The 13,447-nt window shown below is 31.8% G+C and overlaps 1 pseudogene; it reads right to left on the bottom strand.

Annotated features, from left to right (window-relative positions):
* Positions 1–11,504: 11,504 nt before the first annotated feature.
* On the bottom strand, positions 11,505–12,153 carry LOC129944085 (uncharacterized; annotated as a pseudogene).
* Positions 12,154–13,447: the final 1,294 nt, after the last annotated feature.

The raw sequence follows: 13,447 nt of genomic DNA, 5'->3' as shown, positions 1-13,447 counted from the left end.
GAACAGCACCTGTAGCAGCAGCACCAGTACTAGCATTGGATACTTCCGTTGTGTTCAATACATTCAAGTCATTTGAAGTAAGTTGCGTATCGTTTGCCAAATTAGATAACCAATTAGCATTGCATTTAGACTCACGATTACGGCCATAATATGAGCCTTTCCTATGAGGAAGCCCACGTCTCGCCATTGTAACAACCAATAACGAAAAATGAACAGATCAAAGTTAAAAAAATCTAAGTTTAAAAAAAAGGCTCGAAAATTGAAACCGAAGAAAAAAAAATAATAATAACTCGAAGCTCAGGAAATGTAAAAGTAAGCGATGAAAAATTAAAGCCTTACATGCAAAATCAGCTTCAAGGTAAAATCAAAACAATTTAAAACTAAAATAAAATCAAAACAAAAAAATATAAACAAAATAAGAAGTTATTAAATCAAAACCAAAAAAAAAATCAAATTGGAATTAAAGACTTTTAAGTTTTTGTATTTTTATTGTTGCTCGTTTCAATTTGTAGTTGCTCAATTCCTCCAGATGGTGTGCACAGCATCGCAGGATTGAATTTCGTTGCTTTGTAAATTATTTTCTCTAAACTAAAACTTGATAAAAATAAAAAGAAATTTGAACGAATTGAATTTACAAGGTCAAATTAAAATAATGTTTAATAATGAAAAATAATAGTTAAATTATTGAAAAGAAAGAAAGATATGCATGTACTTAGCTTTTTTTATAAATTTATGATGATAATTTATGATGTACATTTGTTCTGGATCGTAGGTTTTATTTTCCTGGATTTTTCTAGGATTTAATTATGTTGTATGGATAATTTTAGTTTGAATGATTTTGATCGTATGTATAATTGTATAGTTCTTGATGCTGTTTTTTTTTTGCATGTGTGACGTTTTTTTGTAGATCTAACTCTTTTATGTAGATCACATTGTTGTAAAAAAAAAATGATGGATCATGAAAATTATGATTTTCTTTTTGTATGTTTGTGTGAAAAGATGTCAAGATGGAGATTTTGACTATAGTGTGGTTTTTCGATGGTGTTTTTTTTTTGTAGTTCTCGAAATCTTAGGCTTTATAAGGACCGTGATGTGGAAGATCGCAATTTGTTCCTACAGATCCGCGGCTTTCGTGGAATTTAAGAGGCGTGATAGGTTTGGTGGATTTTACTGTAAAATCAATCGATTTTGGGCCCCTGGAGCACCTTGAAATTTTCATTACTTAATAAGTCTAACACTGGGAAATATTTCTAAGACTTTTTTTCTTTTCCACCTTGAGCACCTTAATTACTTCAAATTCTTTTAACTAAACTCACAAAAAAAAAAACTCGAAAAATATTTCTTTTAATTTTTATGATTTCGATCGTCACTGTATCGTCTTGGAGTACTGGGAAAAACACCAAAAAGAAAGATTTTGGTTTTGACCCAAGTATTTATACCCTTGCTGTGGTCAAAGATTTTCTCACACATACACTCAAAAATAAACCATCATGGACGAAAATTTTGGGCTTCCGATTATCGATATTTCAATGGATTTTGACCACTTAAATACAAACTATATGTCAAATTCAATTTCATAATTTTTGAAAAATAGGTGTATTATTTAAAAATGTATCTAGTCAAAATCCAATTATACGTCAATATTTTCAATATTTATATAAGTGTAAGTTTTCGAAATCACTAACTTCGAACACTCTCTCAGATAGATTTGTCCTTGAAAATTATTTTTGATTTTTTTGTTTTCCTTACACATATTAACAATAAGTTTTGTTCTCCCTACCGGGTTTTGCAAGGTGTCTCGTGGTGGAAAGGGTTAAGACACTGGACCCATCACCGACCCATACTGGTTCGACTCCTGGTGTGATCACTAATATTTTTTTTTGTATTTTCTTATTTTTTAAATATTTTTATTTCGAAATTTTTGATCTTATATATTTTTTTTTATTAAATTTATCAAAATCGTAACTAAAAAAAACGATCTACAGTCTTGGAGAAAGTGTAGAGTATCGTTAAGATTTTGTATAGATTTTGAATAATTCTACCCAAAATCAATAAAAGCTAAGTTTATTATTGGCTCCTATGCACATGCAACGCTTATTTAATTTTGTATGCTATTTATGTTTTTAACATTAGTTTAACAGAGCTCTCAAACTATTTTCACTCTCTAGTAGCCAGCGATGTTATAAAAACCTAGCAACGATAGCTAAAAACAGAAATCATAAAACGATATTTAAACCAACACTACGACGAAAGTTCATGAGTTTAAGAAGATAGTGTAGTGTAGTGACGCCAGATTTCTCACAATTCTTTATTAGGTTCCATATGTGGATTAACATTGTTTGAAAGGAACTTACTTTTAAAAAATTATCACTTTCTATAACAATGTATGAGAAGCGTCTAAAAATATAGGCCGTATTTATTTAACAAGTTAATTGATCAGTAGCACTTGAAGAATTTTATTTTTTTTTTTCAATATAAAAGTATGAACAAAATTATTCTTTTCTATTAAAATATATAAAAAATGTATAAAGATAACCCGATTTATTCAACAAGTTAATTTATCAGTAGCTGTCAAAGAATTTTTTTTTTTTTTTTTTTTTCAATATAAAAGTAGCGATTTCAATTTAATTTATTTGTTGTTAGAAGAATATTTGAATATTTTAGTATTTTAATTTTTGTACAGAAATATCGGATGGAGAAATAGAGACAATTAGCTCTGTAGTACCTACTGAAAAACACGAAGCATCAACATCCGGCGAAGCTTGTGTTAGTGATAGAAGCGAAGATAAATTATGTATATTTTGTACAAATAAATATAAACGGGTTAAAGGGCGGTTCAAACATTACATTCATCACAAACAGAAGTTTGATTCAAAGTTTAAGAGAATTTGGCGAAGATAATGAATATTACATAACTTAGAAGTATTTTAAGCCCCATTATTTATTATCATAACAGTTGCCGTACAATTGCATTATACACTCTACAAGAAGAAAATAAAGTGAAGAGATCACCGAAAAAAACTTGGAAACGTTATCACCTACAAGCGTTTGACGAAATGAAAATATTTATCACTGAAGAAGTGATAAAGAAAAAGAAGTGGTTTTCATTTTCATACTTATGCAAATATTATTCAGAATTATTGAAAACAATGCTTAGAGAAGACGGCGGAAGTACGGATTATAATTTTAGTACTCAACATTTTGAAGACAAATTATTAAGCAATTTTGACGACATAAAAATTGTTAAAATCGACCGAAAAAATTATATAACATTGAAGAATAATGATAATGGTATTGATTTAAAAATGTGCGAATTATTAGAAGAAGAGGAGATATTGCAAAAAGCTGCATCAATTTTGAGACAATCTGTTTTTAGCATAAAGAAGAACAATCTACCTGAAGATATAACAACTACTCAATTAATAAATTTTGAATGTGAAATGCCTAAACATATATATTTTTATAGTTTTCTTTTGGGCGATTATAAACGTCGTCGTAGAACGAGTACAAATTGTCAAAGAAAAGTAAATTCATTAGCATACGATTTAATTTTATAATGTCAGTAATGGAGTAATTAAGACGAAAAAACATACAAATTTAGATATGACATTAAAAAGCCTCACAAGTAGCAGAAAGATAGTCGACATTATCAATAAATATGGTCATTGTTGCAGTTATCACATCGTTGAAGAATTAAAAACGGCAGCCACTACTGCTTCATTTAACCGCTCCAATATATGCCCTGAGAAATTTGTAAAAGAAATAATATGCATACTGGAGTAGCGTTCGATAACTTCAATAGATATGTTGATACCGCAACTGGTAAAGATACATTGCATGATACGGTGGGTATTATGTACCAAACAATAATTGAGAATGATAAAAGTGTAGAAGAAACTTCCCAACAAGTTAAAAATCTTCCTGAAAAAAATCAAATCTGTGAACAGCCATCTGGTCAAATAACAAGTCTCCAATCGAGAAATAGAAAACGTGTTTTTGATGTCATCATCTCAGAAATAGTACCATATTCGAAGAAACCAAAACTGATTGATCAATTATTGCCATTATCGGATCATTTAAGGAAAGAGGCACTACCTTCGATACAACAAATTTATAAACAAAATTTTGTGATGATGTTTTGTCATAGATTAAAAATTTAAAAAAACACCAATTTAGGTTGGTTTTCATCACAATTTAAATAAAGATTTCCATAACAACATCGATAAAATATGTTATTTAACACCAATTAACGAGTCACCTACAAATGCATCGGTTGTAATAAAACCAATGAAACAAAGCCAAAATATTGCCACAGAAATTGGACAACCCTGTATAAATGTGACGTATGACTTGGCTATTGCAAAAATTGCCATGCAAATACAATGTACAGAAAAACCAGCTTACGATAATTTATGTATTCATTTAGGACCGTTCCACATAATGTTAGCATTGCTTAGAGCCATTATAAAATTCATTGATGACTGCGGAATAATGAACATTGCCGTTGATAGCGAAATAATTGCTAATGGTTCAGTAGATGGATTTTTAACTGGTAAACATTTTAATCGATGTAAGCGACTGCATCCACTAATGGCATTGGGATTAGAAATTGTATGTTTTCAATCTTTCGTTGAAAAAGAAAATCTAATCATAGATGAAGATGTTACCAACGATCTTTCTGCTTTTATGGACAATAATGAATTAATCGGAAGTATATTAGAAGACTACAAAATATTGACATTGGTCAACCAGTATCAACTATACAAGGAAGAATGCAGAGCTGGAAAATTTGGGAAAACACCGCAATTTTACACGATTTATATAGATCTGGTAAATTATTATTAATTTCTCAGTCAAAGCATAAGAACTGGCAACTTTGCTTTATATAAATACATATTATCTAAAATAGCTAGTGTATTTTTTGTTACCAACCAACCCAATTATGAGCGATGGCTGGTAAAATATCACGAACATTTATTAAAAGTAGGCCTCACACATCCATGTATCGCCCAATCCATGGATGAAGGATACCTTGGCATTAAACGTACAACCAAATCTTTTTCCAGACAACCAGTTGATTTAGTCTTTGAACAAACCATCAATGCAGATGCAGGAAGAAGATTAACTGGTGTCATTCAATTTAAAATTCCATTCTGCTCGGCAGCGATGGGCTAGAAGTCACGACATACGAACTACAATTGCATCTTGTACAATGGACGTAACAGGCTTATAAAGAAAAAATGATGTGTCAGCGGATCTCGAAGAGTACGCAATAAAAAGAAATTCTACACAGTTATGGAAATATATCAATACTTTTGAGAAATTTTTGAATCCTTATCAATTAAATTTAAATGATAATTGTCTCTATAATGTTGGTAATGGTACAGTAGCTTCGAGTACCGTAGAAGAGTATTTATTAATTTTTTTTTGAACTGGTGAGAAATTGAAAGAAAAATTCATCTCAGAATGTTCAACAAACGCAGGAAGATTTGAAGAAAAAATTTCACAAATAAAAGTAATGAATTTTGCTTCCAAGAAGAAGAAAAAAAATCGAAGATGGTAAAAAAGTGCATGAAATCCGTGTCCAACGTGATTTATTTGGTAGGCTGTTAGCTTTATCAATGCAATATAATATCGATGTACAAAAAACACTATCGTACCCCATGTCAATCGTACCAATGTCACTCTGCCATGAAGATGGAACTCTCCATAAAACTTAAAAGTCGGCTATGATTGAAGCTCTACAAGCAAATATGCAATAATAATTTGAAAATCTGTATGGAATACGGTAAAATAAATTTAAAAAAATGGATCAATATTACAGAATTACACATGAAATTAGGTCTCATTTTATGCCAAAGTTTACCTGGATTTCATGCTTTAACTGGGTGTGATTTTAATAGATCTTTTCTAAGAAGAGGAATTAAAACCTTATCGTTTATTGCAGAAAAATATTTTATTCCAAAAGGCATTCGTAGCTTTAGGAGATCCTAGAATAGTAGAAAACAAAGGTGAGGTCTTTCCGATACTGGAAAATTTTGTCTGTCAAATGTACGAAATGAAATCTACGAATTTAAATGAAACCCGATATGAAAAATTTCTCAGTACGTACAAAACAAATAGTAGCCACATATTTATGAAAAAAGTTATTAGTTATGATTCTTCGAGTTTACCTCCATGCCAACGAGAACTACAGCAACAGTTATTACGATCTTCATACATTACAAACATCTGGCGAATAGTCACCTAAAAGTACCAACGATTCTTCTACCTGAAGGTAATGGATGGAATTTAATAGATGGCCATTACGAGTTTAACCGGTTTGAGGGGGAGACAATTCCTTTATCTATCTACGAAGTATTATTGCAGCAGCCGACTGATGCTGCTGAAGCTGAATCGAGTGAACCGTAGAAAATATCGAAGGTAAAATGATTATTTTATATTTAAAAAATACATATATAGAATCTTCTATACTTGAGAGCAAGATCGGAGACATAATATTATTATAATAATATTATATTAAAACTTTGTTTCTTTTCAGATGACCAAATCAGTAATGAAGAAACAGATAATGATGAAGACAGTCTCGATGACTCATCAGACGAAGATGAAAATTAATTAAATTATTTATGTACATTTCATCTTAATTAATAAAATATAATGTAATTTTTGTCAATGGTGTGAGTTATTCATGCTGCACCTGTCATTAGCACTCTCATAGCTTCTTCACCGCCTGGCACGGACTTGTGCTGACCAGAACCGCCTGGCATCGTGCCCAATTACTTACAATAGCTTGAACTAACACATATTAAAAGTTTAACTTTACAGAGTACAGTTTATTTTTTTGTATGTATAATACACCTGTAAGCTCACCTGTCAGGTACTTATACTAGTAAAAAACGCCTGTCAATTTTTTTAAACTTCGCTACGCATGAGAAAAATCATATAAAAATTTGAAGCTTACAGTGAAATTTTTTTTTTTCTAATTTTATATACATTTTCAAAAACATAGGGGTTGATGACGTGCAGGGCTGAAACTTGCCAGGTGATGGTTGTCGTACTTAACATGCTACTATTCATCACCACAAACATTTCTAGCCTTACAGGCGTTCCGTTACTCGGAGGGTTCACTAGCTCTCCTACTATATATATGGTAGTTAATATTTATCTTTCAATGCAAGATTTTTTTTTCAATTGTTCTTCTTTTTATATTTCTAATTTTCTTTTTCTGTCGCAAAATGATTTTTCTCTTTACTTATTTTTGTTGTATGTTCAAGTTGTCTTAGTTCAAATTGTTTCTTTATTATATTTCTTTAGTTTGTCTCTTTCTTGTGAAATAAATGTTTTCAATATTTATGTTTTCGATTCCAGCCTCGGTTTAAACTTTTGTTGTCATAATGGGCAGCAACAATGATGTTGGCTTTCACAGTATAAACGAAAAAAATTGATTTTTAGTAAATACTCTTTGCAAAGTAATAATGGTTTGCATATTTGCCACATGATGCCAATTCTACATGATTTGCCAAATTCGATGAGGTCAAAATGATATTTGAAGATAGTTTGCTTAATATAATTTGCGTGTGCGAGACGTGGTTTTATTCAAATTTAAATAGTAGTCTCTTTCCTCTTCATGGATTTAAATAACCTTACAGTTCTGACCGAACTCTCATACAACGGGAGGGGGTGTTGCAATATACGTTAAAAATTACATCTGGTCTAGTCATGTCAAATGCTCTGATGGTACCGAGGCATGTGATTATTATTTCATTGATTTATTTGATGGTGATAATAAATGCAGCATTGGTGCCATTTATATGCCACCACGAGTTGCTAGCTCTTGTCTTATTACACCAATTGTAGAAGAAATGTGTTCTCGTGTACCTAAGCTTATAGATTGTGATAATTTAAATATAAATCTTTTGCAACCTTCATCTAACCTTTTTAAAACATCAATGAATTCTCTGGGACTCTCATTTGAGTCAACTCACTTTAGGCCTGGTTGTATCCCATCACTGCTTGATGTTTTTCTTGTAAGCGATGAAAGTTTTGTTAAATGTTATAGTCAGTTATCCGTCCCTGTGTTTTCATACCATGATCTAATTTTTGCAACCTATGATTTAAATTTTGAGAGGAAATCGACACAATCATTTCAGTTTTGTGATTTTCGTAATGTTAATGTTGAATATATATTTAGTGATTGTTGTTTGTGATTGTCCATTGATTTACACCCAATTTTCACTACGTCTAATGTTAATAGTCAAATTGAACACCTTAATGTAGCTATTGACTATCTTTTTGATAAACATGTTCCCTTAAAGACTCGATTTATAAAATCACGTAGCTGTCCTTGGCTTTCTCATAAAATTCTTAATGCAATTAAGGCAAGAGATGTCTCATATCGCCGCTGGAAACGATTTGGCTGTGTAGAAATGCTTCGACTATTTAAAACATCCCGTAATCTGGTAACAAGGTTAATAAAACAGCCAAATACAATTATTATAATAACAGGTTCAACACAAATCTTTCCTCCAAGTTCTTTTGGAAAGAAGTAAAAAGTGTTGGTTTAAAAAAAGATACCTGTGTTTACGATGAGAGCATTGATTTAGAGGAACTGAATCGTAATTTCTCTACTCCTCCAACCCAACTGAACAATATGGTCTCCGGACTTCCTGAGAACGATAGAGCTGATGCATTTTCTGTGTATGCTGTTGATGAATATCAAGTAGGAAAAGCAATTTTCTCAATAAAATCCAAATCTACTGGTCTCGACAACAATCATCCCGATTTTATAAAAAATCCTTTTTCCTTTCATACTTCCTCATATAACTCACATTTTCAACACTATAATAATGACCTCAACATATCCCACTTCCTGAAAACAATCAAAAATTATCCCTATCCCTAAACAAGGAAAAAATAATGAATATAGACCTATAGCTATACTTCCTTTTCTATCTAAGGTTTTTGGAAACATAATAAGCAACCAGATAAAAAGATATATTAAACAAAAACACCTCCTTCACGCAATCTGGTTTCCGGCCTGGACATAGCAAGTATGCAAGCTGTATCGTGCAATGGTAAGCTGTCTCCGTTTCTTCCTGTTAGTTCTGGTGTTCCTCAAAAATCTATCCTTGGGCCTTTACTGTTCTCTATGTTCATTAATGATTTGCCATCTGTTTTATATCACAGTCGGTTTCATATCTACGCGGATGATGTGCAGTTATACATTAGTTTTTCCATTGGGATGGTTAAAGATGCTAAATCTAGCATGAACATTGATTTAAGCTCAATATATGACTGGTCTAACCGCAATGGACTTAAACTTAATCCAGAGAAAACGAAAGCTATCCCCATATCCAAAAATAATCCTCACCTTCAAAACCTTCCTCGCCTCCTTTTAAATACATGCGAAATTGAATATGTCACCAATGTAAAAAACCTAGGTATAATCGTTAACAATAAACTAACATGGGACACTCATAATGATTCTATAATTGCCAAGATATATGGCTCACATGGAGGACTATCTGTAACTAAAACAATACTCTCTACTCAAGTCAAATTGAAGCTTGTAAGATCGTTTGTTGTTCGCAGATCCTGATTTTCATTCACTTAAAAAGTTAAAGGTTGCTTTCAATGCTATTGTCCGTTGCGTTTTCAACCTTCGAAGGTTTGATCACATTTCGCTTCAGGCTCGTCAACTTTTGGGTTGCAAATTGGAAAATTTCTTTATGTATCGGTGTTGTTTGTTTCTCTTCAAATTAATTATTAATAAGACTCCGAACTATCTATTTTCCAAACTTAATTTCTCAAGTATACCTGTTTGACATCACGCAGACAATTTTTCGTTTATGGTGTCAGACTGTGGAATAATGTTCCCAGTCACATTAGGTCTGCAATCGAAAACAAAAAGTTTAATGAACTTATCTTTGAATATTTCTCCAACATGAACTTATATGACTTTTTTATTATTTATTATTTATCTTCTTCTTTTGCGACTTTGCTTTAAATTTTATTGAATTCATTTAAAAACTTTATTAAGCTTAAATTTACTTTTGTAAAATTAACTAGCAATATTTTGTTATAATTGTTATTTAATTTTGCTATAATTGTTATTTGATATAAAACATTCTTGCATATCCTTGTTAATGTTTTGTAATACATCCTGTACTATTTATAAGTTATTCTTAATGTACAGCTGTTTTCTTATCAATAAATCAATCAACTTGAAATAAGCTGCCATTAAAAGTATAATTGACATATGTATAGCTCATCGGTATTGGTCTTGTAGACCGTTTTGTCTGTTTTTTCTTACAAAACTCATATTAAATATTTTCTGTACCTACGCGTGACAGAAGAAGGCTTCTTTGGCAATTTCAACCTAAAATTTTAAGCCTCGATGAATAGTCCCAATGATAAATGGCCTAAAATTCACGCTTCATTAGGATGGATCAAACGGTTGTGAGCCCTTATTTATGTTTCCTAACAAAATCAGGATACCACTTTCAATTCAAAAAGTTATTTTAAAAAATGTTCATACAAAACCATTTCAACATTTCGTCGCCCGAGAATTGGTTTGTTCCATACGCCACTTTTGGCGATTTTGAGTTAGGAATGGATTCTATGGTAATTTTGTATGCTCTTTCTAAATCTGTGATCAGATTTGCGCTACGTCTTTTCAATCCCGAGATATCCAACATGAATTTTGTTCCATATCCACCAAAATCAACATTTTCTGTTGTTTTGTGCCATAAACCATTTTTTGGCGTTTGGGACATTTTTTCCATACAATTTTTGTCAAGTTTTTTGTCAGAATTGTTTTGTTCTACGTGCATATTACGGTGACAAGGGATAGAAAAAATACTAAGAATGTTGAGAATTGGTTTGTCCTGCGTGCACTTGTGTTTAAGAAATGCTATGTTTATGGGACAATGATCGCAAATAAAATGTTGGTATTGGTTTGTGCCATATCCATTACAATTGTGTTGCGCAACTTCAGATAAGAAATATCTGGAAAGCAATCTTAGCTTAGCTTAGCTCGGTGTAGCTCGGGCGACGTTTATTTTTTGAAAATGTTTAAAAATGGTATCCTGGTTTTGTTAGGAAACATAAATTAGAACTCAGAACCGTTTGATCCATCCCAATGAAGCATGTAGTTAGCGAAATACATGATGGTTTGTCTTGCAAATCCATTAATTTTATTAAAATTTGTTGACATTTAATAAACAAATTTCCATATACTTATAGGTAAGCAGAAGTAGACAATAAACTTTTTGTTTAATTTATAGAGCCTAAAAGCTCCGCGAAATTTTAATAAATAAAATACTTTTTGTCATGATTAAATACAATTCAAATTCAAAACAAAATTGGAGGATGATGGCGATGACGAAACTTGGAAACTGTTTTGACTTCATTAAACAAAAAAAGCTTTGTTTTGCTATGGGATCGGCCCGGAAGGTGAAATGAAATAATTTTTGAGCTTATCCCGTACATGCTTTCCAATATTACTTTTTTTCGTTTCCCACGACCATGTCTCCTGGAAAAGGCAAATTATCTTGAAGTGTTGCTTTCCCGATATTAGTAGAATCAAATACGTTGGCATCTCCTTCACTTGCATGGGCACCAACGTCAATATACACAAATTAATAGTTGGCATCATCAATGGCCGTAAGCACAATGCTATGAAATCAATGTACCTAAAAAAAATATATTAAAAGCTGTATAATTATAAAATAAACTTCCTGCATTTTGAGGACATTTTATGGCAACATGCTTGCCATCGATGGCTTCTATGCAGATTGGCAAGTTCCACTGAATGTTAAATTGGTTTGCAATTTCTACAAACTGCAAAGCATCCAAAATCTTACCAAAATGCTGCTTGCTAATTCGGTAGATTGATGAAACATGCCTTTAGATACTACCACTTGATAGATATCCAGAAGAACATTATTAGTATGACTTTATTGTGTAGGTATAATTAAAATAAATTATTGACTCAATAACAACTGCAAACTTCTCCAATGGAGTTATTTCATCTTCTGGTCTGGTGTTTCGCACCGCACACAGCTTTATTTCAAATAATGAGAATAGTTCTCGAAATATATTTGGTGGCATATGAAAATTTTCCTTGAACACTTTTTCATTTGCTTCCATGCCATTACACTATAAATTATATTAGATTCTTGTTTTAAAGTTATTTGCAAAAATTATAAAAACTTATATCTGTAGCAAAACGACCTTTTGTCTGCCTGTTCTGCAGATATGGGCTAACACGGATAGATGAAAGTTTTTTCTTTCTTTTCGTTATCATCGATTGAAACACAGCTGCAGAAGTGATTATTGTTGTTAGCATTAAATCGTCTTCGTCTTCATTATTATTTTGCAAATTAATTTTAATAATTTAATAGATTCGAACTAGAACAAAACTTTTTCACTTTTGTTTAAATCAGCAATAATTTTTGATTTTGATAGAACTCTCCACAAATATTTTTAAGCTGTGATTTTCGTTTTCACTTTGCTCTGCACTTGGAGACCGCCAAAAAAATTCGTTTCACTTCAGCTGCGTACTAGGATTAAAAAGGAGAATGTTTACATCAACGATTGTCTGACACATCAGAGGTGTCGATTACTTAATACTGCGATGACAATGGAAACTACGAAGGGAGTTAAGTACATTTGGACTAGGAATGGGAATATATTTATGAGGAAGACTGACGGTGACAATTTAGTTAGAATTAATTTTAGTTTAGATTTTGATGAATTATGAATATTATTCCAGTTTTTTTTAGTTTTCCCAATAATTGTTTTTGTATTCAACTTTAGCATTTTTTTAGCTGACAATGAGTCATTTAAAAAAATTTAAAATATAATTGTGTTCACAGAGATTTGGGTTTTTGAAAGTGAAATAAGCCTTTATAATTTAGTACCTGGTTACGCGCTTTTTAGTTGTTGCAACACATTTTTTTTCGTCTGAAGGTGTTCCAATTTATATTGATGAGAGTTTGACTCATCAATGTTCAGAAAGAGAAATTGGTAGTGCTGATGCAGTAAAGTTGTCATTTTGCTATCAAAATGAAAACTATAACATGTTGTCCATATATAGATTGCAAGCGTTTAGTAAAAGATTCTTCTTGGATGAACTCAGTCAAATTCTTTGTAAATATAAAACTTACTTACTTACTTAAGAGGGCGTTACAGGCCTTACCCAACAAACTTCTCCATCTAGCTCGGTCCCTAGCTAGATGTCTCCACTTTCGTGCTCTAAGTTGAGTGAGTTCACCATCCACTTTTGCGCGCCACATGATCCGCGGTCTTCCTCTACTGTGCTATCCTGTGGGTGTGGATTTGAAGACTTTCCGGGCCGGAGCATAGGTTTAAATGCGCCCTACGTGACCCAGCCATCTTAGTCGTTGGACTTTTACCCTTCTGGCTAAGAACATCGCTGTAC

This window comes from Eupeodes corollae, chromosome 1 (genome assembly GCF_945859685.1).
Source record: "Eupeodes corollae chromosome 1, idEupCoro1.1, whole genome shotgun sequence".
NCBI lineage: Eukaryota > Metazoa > Arthropoda > Insecta > Diptera > Syrphidae > Eupeodes > Eupeodes corollae.
This window is presented reverse-complemented; position numbering and strand designations above follow the sequence as displayed.